This window comes from Nicotiana tomentosiformis, chromosome 9 (assembly GCF_000390325.3).
Source record: "Nicotiana tomentosiformis chromosome 9, ASM39032v3, whole genome shotgun sequence".
NCBI classification, from domain to species: Eukaryota; Viridiplantae; Streptophyta; class Magnoliopsida; order Solanales; family Solanaceae; genus Nicotiana; species Nicotiana tomentosiformis.
The window spans coordinates 21194270-21209307 of NC_090820.1; the positions used below are offsets into that span (position 1 = coordinate 21194270).

General features: G+C 37.4%; 1 pseudogene; it reads right to left on the reverse strand.

The window, feature by feature from the left end:
* Positions 1–13582: 13582 nt before the first annotated feature.
* Positions 13583–14910, reverse strand: LOC104092568 (putative F-box protein At4g38870; annotated as a pseudogene).
* Positions 14911–15038: the final 128 nt, after the last annotated feature.

The following is a 15038-nucleotide window of genomic DNA, read 5'->3' on the forward strand; positions in this document are numbered from 1 at the left end:
CAGAAGAGAGTCCGCATAAGCAAACTTCTTGTCCACAGAAGCGAAGGCAGTCGCAGAAGCGGAACCTCTGGGTTGTGTACAGAAACAGAGGGTTCGGAAATTTGTGTCATTTTAAACATTTTCAACACGGTTTTGGGCGATTTTTCAGAGAGAATTCAGGGAAAATCTTGAGGTAAGCCACTTGTAATCATTTTTAGTCAATAATATTGGATTATCATTGAGTATTTCGACTAGATTAGGTATTTTTAAGGTGAAATTAGAGGATCTGGGCCTAGGAATTTCAAAATAAGAATTTAAGATTTGGAGGTTTAGTTGATGTCGGAATTTGGTAAAATTTGTATGGTTGGAATCGTGGTTGAATGGGCATTCATATTTTGTAACTTTTGTCGCGTTCCGAGACGTGGGCTCCATGAGCGATTTTTTAGTTAAATTTTGGATTTTGTTGGTGTATTGACTGAATTGAATTAATTATGACTAGATATGAGGCTTTCAGAGACCAATTCACGAGGTAAAGGCATAGCGGAGTAAAGAATTACATGGTTTGAGATAAGTAACATTTCTAAACTTGGTTCTCAGGGTATGAATCCCTGAATTTTGTGTTATATCAATTGTTGCAGGTGACGCACATGCTAGGTGACGAGCGTGTGGGCGTGCACCATAGAAATTGTGACTTAAATAAATTATATGGAGTTGTAAACGAATCATGTTATTATTTGAATATTCTCCACGTGTTAGAGAAATTGAGCTGAGACTCGTATTAAAGATCACGTTTAGGCTACGTGCATATATTTTAGGACCCATAGGGTCGTGTTGCTGTTGAATTTAAAATATACATTTCATACTTAGTCATGTTCATAAATTGTGAGAATATTTATGGGATCAGGGCTACCCGCCTGCAGCAGGCCATATCGGCTTTATCATTATATGGATTGGGGCTGCCCGCATGCGGTAGGCCATATCGGCTTTATATCACGCTTGGGCTGAAGGAACCCCTCTGGAGTCTGCACCTCCCACAGTGAGCGTAGATGATTTATATATACGGGGTGAACTTTCCAGGACATGGACTTGCCTTACTTATTTATAGTCGTGATGAATTTTCCTGAATATGGATCTTGTCAGAAACATTTACATTTGGGGATAAACTGCCCCATGGCTGGATTGGTCTTATACGGTACTGAGTGATTGATTGTCAATATATATATATATATATATATATATAGTACCGAGTGACTGAGCGATTAGTGATCAGGAGTACACGAGGTTTTCCATTGAGATGTCATATCCCTCATATCATGCAGTATTGATCTATCTTACTTGTACTGAGTTTAACTGTTGAACTTGAAAGCATGCCTACATTTTTGTACCGTTATTTATATACTGAACTTTACCTGCGGAGCTCGTCACTACTTTCAGCCCAGAGGTTAGTCTTGTTACTTATTGAGTTGGTTGTACTCATACTACACTTTGCACCTCGTGTGCAGATCCAGGTACTTTCGGACACGGTGACTGTTAGATCTCAGAATGTTATTAGTTGGAGACTATCAAGGTAGCTGCCTGGTGTCCGCTGACCTTGACTCTCTCTTCCTTTTAGTTATTGTATTGTTCTATATTTTCAGATAACGTTTTTATCAGTCAGACTTGTTATCATTTAGATGCTCATGTACTCAGTGACACCGGGTTTTGGGAGTATTTTGTATCTGTAATCTTGAGTTTTCTTTCTATGGAATTTAAATATTATATTTTCAAACTCAAAAGAAATTGTGGTTTTATTGAGATTGTCGGCTTGCCTAGTATTGAGCAGTAAAAGTACATACGGAGAGTCTTATTTAGGGGAACATGGTTCTAAAAAGTAAAATGACTAGTCAGGTCATTACAGTCGAGATGGCCCAAGAAGCAGCAAAATCCATGGTCGAAGAGTCGACGAGAGTTGTAGTCGAGATGTCAACAAAGGTCGAGGTCGAGGTCGGGTATCATTGATAGAGTTGTAACGGCTAGTTTTTAAGATAGGATGTTGAAAGAGAATATTCTATTGGATATTCTCTGCACTTATACTATTAGGGTTTCTTAGGAATATGTCTCATCTAAATAAAAAAAAAAGAAACAATAATACGGGCATGTGATATTCATTTGTAAAGAACACACATTGACTAAAAGATTCTCTCTCTCTTGTTAAGATACAAACACCACATTTTTACTAAGATTCTTGTCCATAATATTCTGTCAGATCCGAGAATAACTCAAAAGATTCAAGGATTTGTCTGTCATTCATTATTGTCAGGAGGAACATCCACATATTTCATCCTTTATTAGGTGAATCATTCCCCCTATTTACTTCAATATCATTTATTGTCATTTATTATTATTGAATGCTACATTCTTGTTTTTGCTTTCTAGAACAATTATTACATGTTATTGTCACTGTCTGACCGGATCCATCTAACATTTACCGTATCTTTGAAAACTTCATCTAGGGATATTACTGCTTTCTAAAATTAATCCTTAATCACATAAATTTAATTATTTGAACCAAGATTTATATTTTTTGGTCATCCATACTTTTAGCACAAATCTTCTTTTACTAGTGTTGAGTCTTATTTTTCTTCATCTTTTTAACCACTGAATTTGTTCTTTTAATAGTTTACTTCTGCTAGGAGACCTGGACTTCATCAGTTTGGAATAGAGTAATCTTTAATTTATTCTACCACCAGGCCGGCTTCAAGAAAAGTCATATTCAGATGGAAAAGAGATATTAGTTGCTCTTCCCCTTTGCCTTCTTTGTCATTTCTGTTTATTCATTCAAGGTTACAATAAAAAAGAATTTTCCCAAAAAAACAAATTCAGAGTCTTATTAGACAGTGTGAAGTGAATATGCTGATCAAAATTTTCTTCTGCATATTTTTGGTATTCCAGTCCAGAAAAATGTGTATTATTTCTAGGGGTGGGCATCGGTCGGTTCGGTTCGGTTTTGTAGAATTTCGGTTCGGTTTATTCGGTTTTCGGTTTGTGATTTTAATAACCAAAACCGAACCATAATAACTTCGGTTCGGTTCGGTTTATTCATGTTCGGTTCGGTTTAATCGGTTCGATTTTTTCGGTTTCAAGTCATGACAAATAGAACGAAACAACGAAAATAGATTACTTGTTGACGGAAAAAAATAAAAGAAATAAGAAATCCCATCAAATACACTAAAAAGATAAGAATCTTTGTGCAAGAGTTATGGATACACTAAAAAAGAATACCAAAAACAGATTTGACAGTTCGAAAATATTTTTACGAATTCAATGAACAATTAAACATATTTGAATCATTGTATATTTGGCTTTCCCTCTTTGCTATTATACTGCTCATGTTGTTGTATAATGACTTATGAAATGACTGTCTGACAACAAATTACACCTTAATATAGATTGTCAGCTTTTGCTGCTGAGACATTAAACATTTCTTTTTGCTTCAAAACAGTTGTTTCAGACCTAAAAAATCTTAAGACAGATTCCTTTGAAGTAGAGCTAATGAAGTGGTCGCAGTATACTCAAACACAATGCTTTGGACTATGTTAGCTTGGGCTGAGAACCTGGAAGCTTTGATGGAGGTTATTAAAAGTCTCAATCCTTTCATAATGGTGGTCATTGAGCCAATAGCAATCACAAATTTACCAAATTGTATATAGATTCTTTCGACGAGTCTTTAGCTACTTTAGTGCTATTGCTGATTGGTTTTAGGTTCACCACAAGGGTATACCAATATGTGGAGGATTTTACATACAAAAACTCATCAGAAGATAAATGAATGTGATAAATGCGTGTACATTAAAAATGTTCCAAATCACATAGTCATTGTTTGCCTATATGTGGATGATATGTTGATAATGAGTAATGACATTGCCAACATAAATGCTACTAAGCGTATGCTCAATAGCAAGTTTGATATGAAAGACTTGGGAGTTGCTGATTTAATTCTGGGAATTAAGATCAATAAGACTCCTCAAGGTCTGGCATTGTCACAATCTCATTATATTAAGACAGTACTTGAAAAATTCAAGCACTTGGGCTTTAAAGTTGCAAAGACTCCAATTGACGTGAATCTTGCATTAGCAAAGAACAAAGGCCAAAGCATATCACAATTGGATTATGCTCGTGTATTGGGATGCTTAATGTATATCATGAATTGTACACGACCAGACATAGCTTGTGCTATAAGTAAACTGAGTCGATATACGAGCAATCCAGGCCAATCTCATTGGATGGCAATGAAACGAGTTTTGGGATATTTAGAACATACCCAGAACTTTGAATTGCACTACAGTAATTTCCCTGCGGTGATTGAGGGATACTGTGATGCAAATTGGATCACCGGTTCAACTGATTCTAAGTCCACGAGTGGATATGTATTCACTATTGGTGGAGGAGCGGTATCTTGGAAGTCGTCCAAACAAACATGTATTGCCCGCTCTACAATGGAGGCTGAATTCATAGCCTTAGATAAAGCCGGTGAAGAAGCTGAATGGCTCCGGAATTTCTTGGAAGACATTCCATTTTGGCCCAAACCGTTGGCACCAATATGCATACATTGTGATAGTCAAGCGGCAATTGGAAGGGCTGGGAGCGTCATGTATAACGGTAAATCTCGTCATATACGACGAAGACATAAAACCGTTAGGCAATTACTCTCTAGAGGAATTATCACAATTGACTATGTAAAGTCAAGTGATAATGTGTCGGATCCACTTACAAAAGGCCTAACTAGAGAGGTAGTTGAGAAATCATCAAGGGGAATGGGGCTATGGCCGAGAACAAGTCATTGTGGCGGTAACTCTACCTAGAAGACTGGAGATCCCAAGATCTAGGTTCAAAGAGATCAAACAAAGTCATTAATGACGGTTCAACATTGTCAAATAAAATTTTAGTCCATTCTCGTGATGAGACAATGTTCAGTACCAAGGATAAAGCATTAAGGCTTTTTAATGATTTCTAAATTTGATACGGGGTATATCAAATAGTGTATCTACAGGATGACACGTTTAGGAATCACCTATTTAAGTGTGAAGTGTGAGCCGCTTCAAGGAGAACTTTGTAAGGCCAGTTCTCTACGCACTTATGAAACCAGGCGGTGTTCATGGCTGAAACGAACACAACAATGAGAACCAAAGACGGTTAAGGGTTGATTGTGTGACTTATGGTTGTCTAGGTATACACCAAAGATCGACGGTTCAAAGATATCAAATCTACCGATTGACCGAGTATATCCGACATAAGTTTACTACGGAAAGTTCAAAGGGAAACCTACTTATCCAGATGCAATTAATCCTTGCTTGTAAATCACACAGTTTTTCATGCATACTTCCGTGATATAGCCATTCCCCATTCATGTGGGGGATTGTTGAGGTTTTATTTTTAAGATGTAATATTCTTAAAATGAGGGTGAATGGGAAATGGAGGGAAAATGAAATTTTGAGTAAAATTTTAAGTTTCCCCCTCTTAACAATGAGACATTGTCCCATATTGGAAGTGGAAGACATTTTTGGTGGGTATATATATAATTGCTCTTCTTGTAGCTCTTAAAGAGTTAAGAAGAAAGCAAGCCTCGCGCCGTCGTCGTCGTCGCTCGCTCGGCTCGGCTTCGGCTACGGCTTCGGCTTCGGCTTCGGCTTCGGATTCGGATTTGGATTCGGATTCGGATTCGGATTCGGATTTGGATTTGGTCAAATGATCGATTGATTGATTAATTTTTTGGACCAAATTTATTTGTTAATAGTAAATATTAACGTAAGATTATCCGTATTTGTAAACGGATATTTTCCAATCCGTGTATTGATAATTTGGCAGCCGGATAATGGTCTTCCCACCATGAAGTGCTTGCTCCACAAATATGAAGTGCTTGCTCCACAAATATGTAATGCTTGATCCACCATGAAGGGTGGACGTTTGGTCTTGCACTCCTTCTTGGCTGCTATATATATGAGCAGCAAATGTTGAAGAAATACAAAAAACTCAACATACAATTCGCTCAACAAATTGGCTATACATTGCACTCCTTCCTCTCAGAACTTCCATACGTTTTTCTGAGTATATACTCCTTCGTTCTGCATTGTTTTTAACTTCAAACAAAGCAACTGTAAGTGTGATTTGCTACCGAACTTTGTGTTCGCCGAAACACTGGGGTTTGAAGTACCGCTACACCAGTGTGTTATTCGTTCTATCCTGGGAGGAAATAATCCATTACCTTGGGTACTAGGAGGGGATTAAATTCCTTAAGGAAACACTGTGAATTCAGTGGGCTCGAATTTATTATTATTGTTTCATTACGTTAACTTATATTTTGCAGAATTAATATTTACAAATACAGCAATATTGACCGGGAATAACAATCTTAAGGAATTTAGTATTTATTTCTGTACTTGTGTTATTCTTATTATTCTGCAAACTAAAACCTTTGTGGTTTGTGTACTCCCGTTTTGGAGAGTTAAGCCTTCGTGGCGTTTTGTTGGATATTAAAATCTACGTGATTTTTACTCCAGTTTGAAAACGTGTATTAAACGTTTGTTTGTGTCATTCTTTTACAGAAAAGATGATGACTGAAAACGAAAACCAAGCTGTTCCGATGGCGACTGCCAACGCAACGACAAGCCGAACACCGGCGTTGGCACCGGCAGAAAAACCCGAAAAATTTTCCGGGATTGATTTCAAACGCTGGCAGCAGAAGATGTTCTTCTACTTAACTACGTTATGTCTACAGAAGTTCATCAAGGAAGATGTTCCTGATCTGCCGGATAAAACTCCAGATAATGAACGCTTTCTCGTGATTGAAGCGTGGAAGCATTCTGATTTTTTATGCAAGAATTATATTCTTAGCGGACTGGATGATAATCTGTATAATGTATACAGTAGCATGGAGACATCCAAAGAATTGTGGAATGCGCTTGAAAAGAAATATAAGACTGAAGATGCCGGGATGAAGAAATTTGTTGCCGCAAAATTTCTGGACTACAAAATGATAGATAGCAAGTCTGTTATTACTCAAGTCCAGGAATTGCAAGTGATTATTCATGATCTACTTGCTGAAGGTCTTGTAATCAACGAAGCATTCCAAGTAGCAGCAATGATTGAGAAGTTGCCTCCGTTGTGGAAGGACTTCAAAAATTATTTGAAACACAAACGAAAGGAAATGTCCCTTGAAGATCTCATTGTTCGGTTGAGAATCGAAGAGGACAATAAAGCTGCTGAAAGGAGAGGCCGTGGAAATTCAACAATAATGGGAGCAAATATTGTTGAAGCTAACAAAAAGAGGAAGAAGGCTTCTGGTCCGAAATACAACCCAAGCAAGAAGCGGTTCAGTGGAAACTGCTACAACTGTGGGAAAACCGGACACAAATCTACGGAGTGTCGTGCTCCGAAGAAAGACAAGAAAAGGGGTCAAGCAAACATGGTAGTAAACCATGATGATGTTGATAACTTGTGTGCCATGCTCTCTGAATGTAACTTGGTGGGAAATCCTAAACTGTGGTGGTTTGATTCAGGAGCCACTCGCCATGTTTGTGCAGTTAGAGAGGCTTTTGCTACCTATGCTCTTGCTGAACCCGGAGAGACAGTTTATATGGGAAATGCTTCAACAGCAAAAGTTGAAGGATATGGGAAGGTATTTCTAAAAATGACTTCTGGCAAGGTCATGACTTTGAACAATGTCCTTCATGTTCCCGAAATGAGAAAGAATTTAGTCTCTACTGGACTTCTTGTTAAGCACGGTTTTAAGTGCGTTTTTGTATCCAACAAGGTTGTAATTAGTAAGAATGAAATATTTGTGGGAAAAGGTTACCTCACCGAGGGCCTTTTCAACCTAAATGTAATGGTTGTTGAAAATAATAATAATATTTCAGCTTCTTCTTACTTACTTGAGTCAAATGATTTATGGCATGTACGTTTGGGTCATGTCAATTATAAAACCTTGCAGAAAATGATTAACTTGGAAGTACTGCCCAAGTTTGAATGCGAAAAATCAAAATGTCAAATATGTGTGGAATGTAAGTATGTTAAACATCCTTATAAGTCAGTTGAAAGGAATTCAAATCCTTTAGACTTAATTCACACAGATATTTGTGACATGAAGTCAATACCATCTCGCGGTGGAAAGAAGTATTTCATAACTTTTATTGACGATGGTACTCGATATTGCTATGTTTACTTACTGAATAGTAAAGATGAAGCAATAGACGCATTCAGGCAATACAAAAATGAAGTTGAAACGCAACTTAACAAGAAAGTAAAAATGATAAGAAGTGATAGGGGTGGTGAATATGAATCTCCTTTTGAAGAAATATGTTTAGAATATGGAATTATTCATCAAACAACAGCCCCTTACACGCCCCAATCTAATGGGATTGCGGAAAGAAAGAATCGCACATTAAAGGAGATGATGAATGCGTTGTTGATAAGTTCTGGTTTGCCACAGAACTTGTGGGGGAAGCCATTCTTACGGCTAATCGAATATTAAATCGAGTGCCCCATAGCAAAACACAATCCATTCCTTATGAACAATGGAAAGGAAGGAAGCCCAACTTGAATTATTTTAAAGTGTGGGGGTGTTTGGCAAAAGTGCAAGTTCCTAAACCCAAAAGGGTAAAGATAGGACCGAAAACCGTTGATTGTGTTTTCATAGGATATGCGACAAATAGTAAAGCATATCGATTTCTGGTTCATAAATCAGAAAATCCCGACATTCATAATAATACGGTTATAGAATCAGATAATGCTGAGTTTTTTGAAAATATATATCCGTATAAAAAGGAATGTGAGTCGTTTGGTGAAGGATCTAAACGACCTCGGGAAGAAACAAAAGAAAGTACATGTAATCAGGAGAATCCAAGACGTAGTAAACGTCAAAGAACGTCTACTTCATTTGGACCAGATTTTGTGACTTTCTTATTGGAGAATGAGCCTCAAACATTTAAAGAAGCTATGACTTCTTCGGAATCATTGTTTTGGAAAGAGGCAGTCAATAGTGAAATAGAATCCATATTGAACAACCATACATGGGAATTGGTTGATCTTCCTCCTGGAAATAAACCTTTGGGTTCTAAATGGATTTTTAAGAGAAAAATCAAAGATGATGGCACTATTGATAAATTCAAGGCAAGGCTCGTAGTCAAAGGGTATAGACAACGAGAAGGTCTAGACTACTTTGATACATACTCTCCAGTTACAAGAATTACGTCCATACGGATGTTAGTAGCATTAGCTGCAGTGTATGGTCTTGAAATTCATCAAATGGATGTTAAGACGGCCTTCTTAAATGGAGAGTTGGAGGAAGAAATTTACATGGAACAACCTGAAGGGTTTGTGGTTCCAGGTAAAGAAAAGAAGGTATGTAGACTTGTTAAGTCTCTTTACGGACTAAAACAAGCACCCAAACAATGGCATGCGAAATTTGACCAAACAATGTTGTCAAATGGTTTTAAGATAAATGAATGTGATAAATGCGTGTACATTAAAAATGTTCCAAATCACATAGTCATTGTTTGCCTATATGTGGATGATATGTTGATAATGAGTAATGACATTGCCAACATAAATGCTACTAAGCGTATGCTCAATAGCAAGTTTGATATGAAAGGCTTGGGAGTTGCTGATTTAATTCTGAGAATTAAGATCAATAAGACTCCTCAAGGTCTGGCATTTTCACAATCTCATTATATTAAGACAGTACTTGAAAAATTCAAGCACTTGGGCTTTAAAGTTGCAAAGACTCCAATTGACGTGAATCTTGCATTAGCAAAGAACAAAGGCCAAAGCATATCACAATTGGATTATGCTCGTGTATTGGGATGCTTAATGTATATCATGAATTGTACACGACCAGACATAGCTTGTGCTATAAGTAAACTGAGTCGATATACGAGCAATCCAGGCCAATCTCATTGGATGGCAATGAAACGAGTTTTGGGATATTTAGAACATACCCAGAACTTTGAATTGCACTACAGTAATTTTCCTGCGGTGATTGAGGGATACTGTGATGCAAATTGGATCACCGGTTCAACTGATTCTAAGTCCACGAGTGGATATGTATTCACTATTGGTGGAGGAGCGGTATCTTGGAAGTCGTCCAAACAAACATGTATTGCCCGCTCTACAATGGAGGCTGAATTCATAGCCTTAGATAAAGCCGGTGAAGAAGCTGAATGGCTCCGGAATTTCTTGGAAGACATTCCATTTTGGCCCAAACCGTTGGCACCAATATGCATACATTGTGATAGTCAAGCGGCAATTGGAAGGGCTGGGAGCGTCATGTATAACGGTAAATCTCGTCATATACGACGAAGACATAAAACCGTTAGGCAATTACTCTCTAGAGGAATTATCACAATTGACTATGTAAAGTCAAGTGATAATGTGTCGGATCCACTTACAAAAGGCCTAACTAGAGAGGTAGTTGAGAAATCATCAAGGGGAATAGGGCTATGGCCGAGAACAAGTCATTGTGGCGGTAACTCTACCTAGAAGACTGGAGATCCCAAGATCTAGGTTCAAAGAGATCAAACAAAGTCATTAATGACGGTTCAACATTGTCAAATAAAATTTTAGTCCATTCTCGTGATGAGACAATGTTCAGTACCAAGGATAAAGCATTAAGGCTTTTTAATGATTTCTAAATTTGATACGGGGTATATCAAATAGTGTATCTACAGGATGACACGTTTAGGAATCACCTATTTAAGTGTGAAGTGTGAGCCGCTTCAAGGAGAACTTTGTAAGGCCAGTTCTCTACGCACTTATGAAACCAGGCGGTGTTCATGGCTGAAACGAACACAACAATGAGAACCAAAGACGGTTAAGGGTTGATTGTGTGACTTATGGTTGTCTAGGTATACACCAAAGATCGACGGTTCAAAGATATCAAATCTACCGATTGACCGAGTATATCCGACATAAGTTTACTACGGAAAGTTCAAAGGGAAACCTACTTATCCAGATGCAATTAATCCTTGTTTGTAAATCACACAGTTTTTCATGCATACTTCCGTGATATAGCCATTCCCCATTCATGTGGGGGATTGTTGAGGTTTTATTTTTAAGATGTAATATTCTTAAAATGAGGGTGAATGGGAAATGGAGGAAAAATGAAATTTTGAGTAAAATTTTAAGTTTCCCCCTCTTAACAATGAGACATTGTCCCATATTGGAAGTGGAAGACATTTTTGGTGGGTATATATATAATTGCTCTTCTTGTAGCTCTTAAAGAGTTAAGAAGAAAGCAAGCCTCGCGCCGTCGTCGTCGTCGCTCGCTCGGCTCGGCTTCGGCTACGGCTTCGGCTTCGGCTTCGGCTTCGGCTTCGGCTTCGGCTTCGGCTTCGGATTCGGATTCGGATTCGGATTTGGTCAAATGATCGATTGATTGATTAATTTTCTTAAAATGAGGGTGAATGGGAAATGGAGGGAAAATGAAATTTTGAGTAAAATTTTAAGTTTCCCCCTCTTAACAATGAGACATTGTCCCATATTGGAAGTGGAAGACATTTTTGGTGGGTATATATATAATTGCTCTTCTTGTAGCTCTTAAAGAGTTAAGAAGAAAGCAAGCCTCGCGCCGTCGTCGTCGTCGCTCGCTCGGCTCGGCTTCGGCTACGGCTTCGGCTTCGGCTTCGGCTTCGGATTCGGATTTGGTCAAATGATCGATTGATTGATTAATTTTTTGGACCAAATTTATTTGTTAATAGTAAATATTAACGTAAGATTATCCGTATTTGTAAACGGATATTTTCCAATCCGTGTATTGATAATTTGGCAGCCGGATAATGGTCTTCCCACCATGAAGTGCTTGCTCCACAAATATGAAGTGCTTGCTCCACAAATATGTAATGCTTGATCCACCATGAAGGGTGGACGTTTGGTCTTGCACTCCTTCTTGGCTGCTATATATATGAGCAGCAAATGTTGAAGAAATACAAAAAACTCAACATACAATTCGCTCAACAAATTGGCTATACATTGCACTCCTTCCTCTCAGAACTTCCATACGTTTTTCTGAGTATATACTCCTTCGTTCTGCATTGTTTTTAACTTCAAACAAAGCAACTGTAAGTGTGATTTGCTACCGAACTTTGTGTTCGCCGAAACACTGGGGTTTGAAGTACCGCTACACCAGTGTGTTATTCGTTCTATCCTGGGAGGAAATAATCCATTACCTTGGGTACTAGGAGGGGATTAAATTCCTTAAGGAAACACTGTGAATTCAGTGGGCTCGAATTTATTATTATTGTTTCATTACGTTAACTTATATTTTGCAGAATTAATATTTACAAATACAACAATATTGACCGGGAATAACAGTAACATCTGTAACGGGGTGGTAAGATATATATTACCCCTCTCCAAAAAAGGTTTCCTACTTACATGCGGAACGGAGTGAGCATAGAGGATTCGTATAATTGATTTCAACTAGTTTAGGATTGAGATGTAGTTGGATAAACTACATATACATGAGGTGTTAAGAGATATCCTACGACGTCTTTCCTTATCGTACTTGTTCCCTTACTTGTAGTGTTACTTTTTTTACAGTTTGTCGTGTTGAATCTTGATTTATTCCTTATCATTAATTATTCTGGTATGTCTCCTGAACTAGAGCAGGATTTGGACTTAGCTGAACTACTTCAAGCTTCTGCTCAACTGGTTGCCACTCGAAAGTTTGATCGTGCTATTTCTAAACTTGTGTAACCAGTCTGCTTCTGCTACAGGTACTCCAGTCCAGAGAATTGTGTATTATTTCGCTGACGCTCTTCAGCATAGAATTGATAGGGAGATGGGAAAAATTCCAACTACTAGAGAAGAAGATATTGAAAAGAATTCTAATGACGAAGAAGAGCTTGTCATGAATTTAGAACCTGCTGTATTTGCTAAAAGACTGCAGAAAGGGTTCATTTGATTGATCTCTGTATAAAAAGTGGATCACATTGGACAACATTTATGCAAACTTTAGCTGATCAATACGAAAGCCCACTCGAGCATCTAAAAATAAGTGCTTAGTATTGAACCTAATATATTTTTAAAAATATGGGTTCAGACTTCAGAACTATTATTTACTACAATCGTAGTGAATTTTTACACACAAATTTATACGCTGCATCGAAAGTACAGATTCAAATGACCCCGATGTTATAAGGATGCATCCGCCTCTGTCAGAAAGATACTTCACATATTTTGTAAATTTTGCATTCCTAAACACAAGTATGATTGACATGTTTCTGACTCATCTTTTTCTTACTTCTCCTGATAAACAAATTAAATGGATAGAAATTTCAAAAGGCATTTAATTAGCAGCTTGATTGATGCTTTCAACTTAATAGGATAAGCTATAAAAGGACTAACCGATAACTATAGCATAAGAAACGAATTTCTTAGCTTGCTTAGCTTGTGAGATTGATTGCCTGCTGCAGATTCTTTAGAAAATTAAGAATCCCATAAAAACTAGAACGACAAGAGGGGTTGCTCAAAATGGTCAGCACCCCCCACCTACAATCCAGGGTCATGAGTTCGAGTCAAAGCAATATAGCTCCAACTAAGGGGATCAAAAGGGAATTACAAGGGAGAGGAATAAAAAAAAATGAACTGCTTAGGTAGTAAAAAAATATTCCATAAAAACAAGAACTCAAAAGCAATGGGGAGACTAATTTAACACTAAATGCTAGGATCTCATAGGCGTATAATCCAAATCGAATACACAAGTTAAAATGATTTCCAGTTTAAAATAACAGGTATTTCAAATTTTCTTAAGGGGAAGAGACTTTCTATGTAATTTAAAAAGCGTTTGATGTAGCTCTCCTTGGGAAGTTCCTTGATACTTAAGGCTCTCCATCTCTTTTCCATGACATCATAACACATATAAGAATTTTCCAGCCTTGAGTTAATAATGAATACAATCTTCCCATCACGGGACGTGCAAGATGATATAGTACTAAACTGTATGTCGTAACATGAAAATTGAATGATATGATTCTTCCATTGTTTTGTTGGATTATGTTCTAAAATCCACAAGAAGATGTGTCCACATGTGTGTTTTCATAATCCATGACTGCTAGTTTACCCTTCATCTCCATCAACTTGTAATCATGCGAGTTTTTCCACGATCCAATAATTTTAAATTTTTCAGATTTAACATCAAATGCATCTATAGCAAGTTGACTCTTATGGTAAACAAATCGATAAATAACTCCACTAATACAAACCCCAGGCATGCATAGAACACGAGGAGAAATACTTTTAATCTCTCTCCATAATTTGTCTATGCCTAAAGTTAAAATCCAATATTTATTGTACCCTTCTTGAACATGCTTAGTTGTCAAAAGAACTTTGTACTTCTTTTCTTCTGATTCAAAACCTAATGCATAGTTACACTGAACAAAATCATTCTTCAAGTTGGGAAGAAATCTTACTTCTCCTGTACTGGGATTGAAAATCGCTGCAGGTCCAGCAAATGTTGGTCCCCAAAAGCAAAATAAACCATTAACGCAATCTAAACCAGAATATGCAGGGGCGTGGTAATAGAGTCCATTAATTTGAGGAAGGGACGCAGAGGGTCTTCCATCTTCTATTTGTTCAGTAGTGTAAAAAACTGGTCTCGTTTCCTGCGAAAAGAACTCTGTTCCACCAGGACGAGTCATAGAGCGACGTACATGGATATTCAAAAAATCAGATTCTGATGCAAGGGAATTACAAAATTTGGTAACGCACTTGAAACGCATTCAAGATTTAACAGGAAGCCATGAGAATATTTCATAGATGATTTCTTGAGGAATTGACGGATTTCTTCCTGTAGAAATCATCTTCTTCTTCATTGGACGCCTTGGCGTGCGGCAAAGTTTTCACCTCTTCTTTTCCTTCTAAAACATTTATTTCCTTTTGGTTTTCTTATAAAACTACGGGGAAAAAAATGCCAAAAGCTTTTAATTTATTGTCCGGAGAATTAATTTTTTAATATTATAAAATAAGTACTACCTATATTTTATGGAATATTCTAAAACACAATTGTATCAATTCCCTTGACTTTCAAC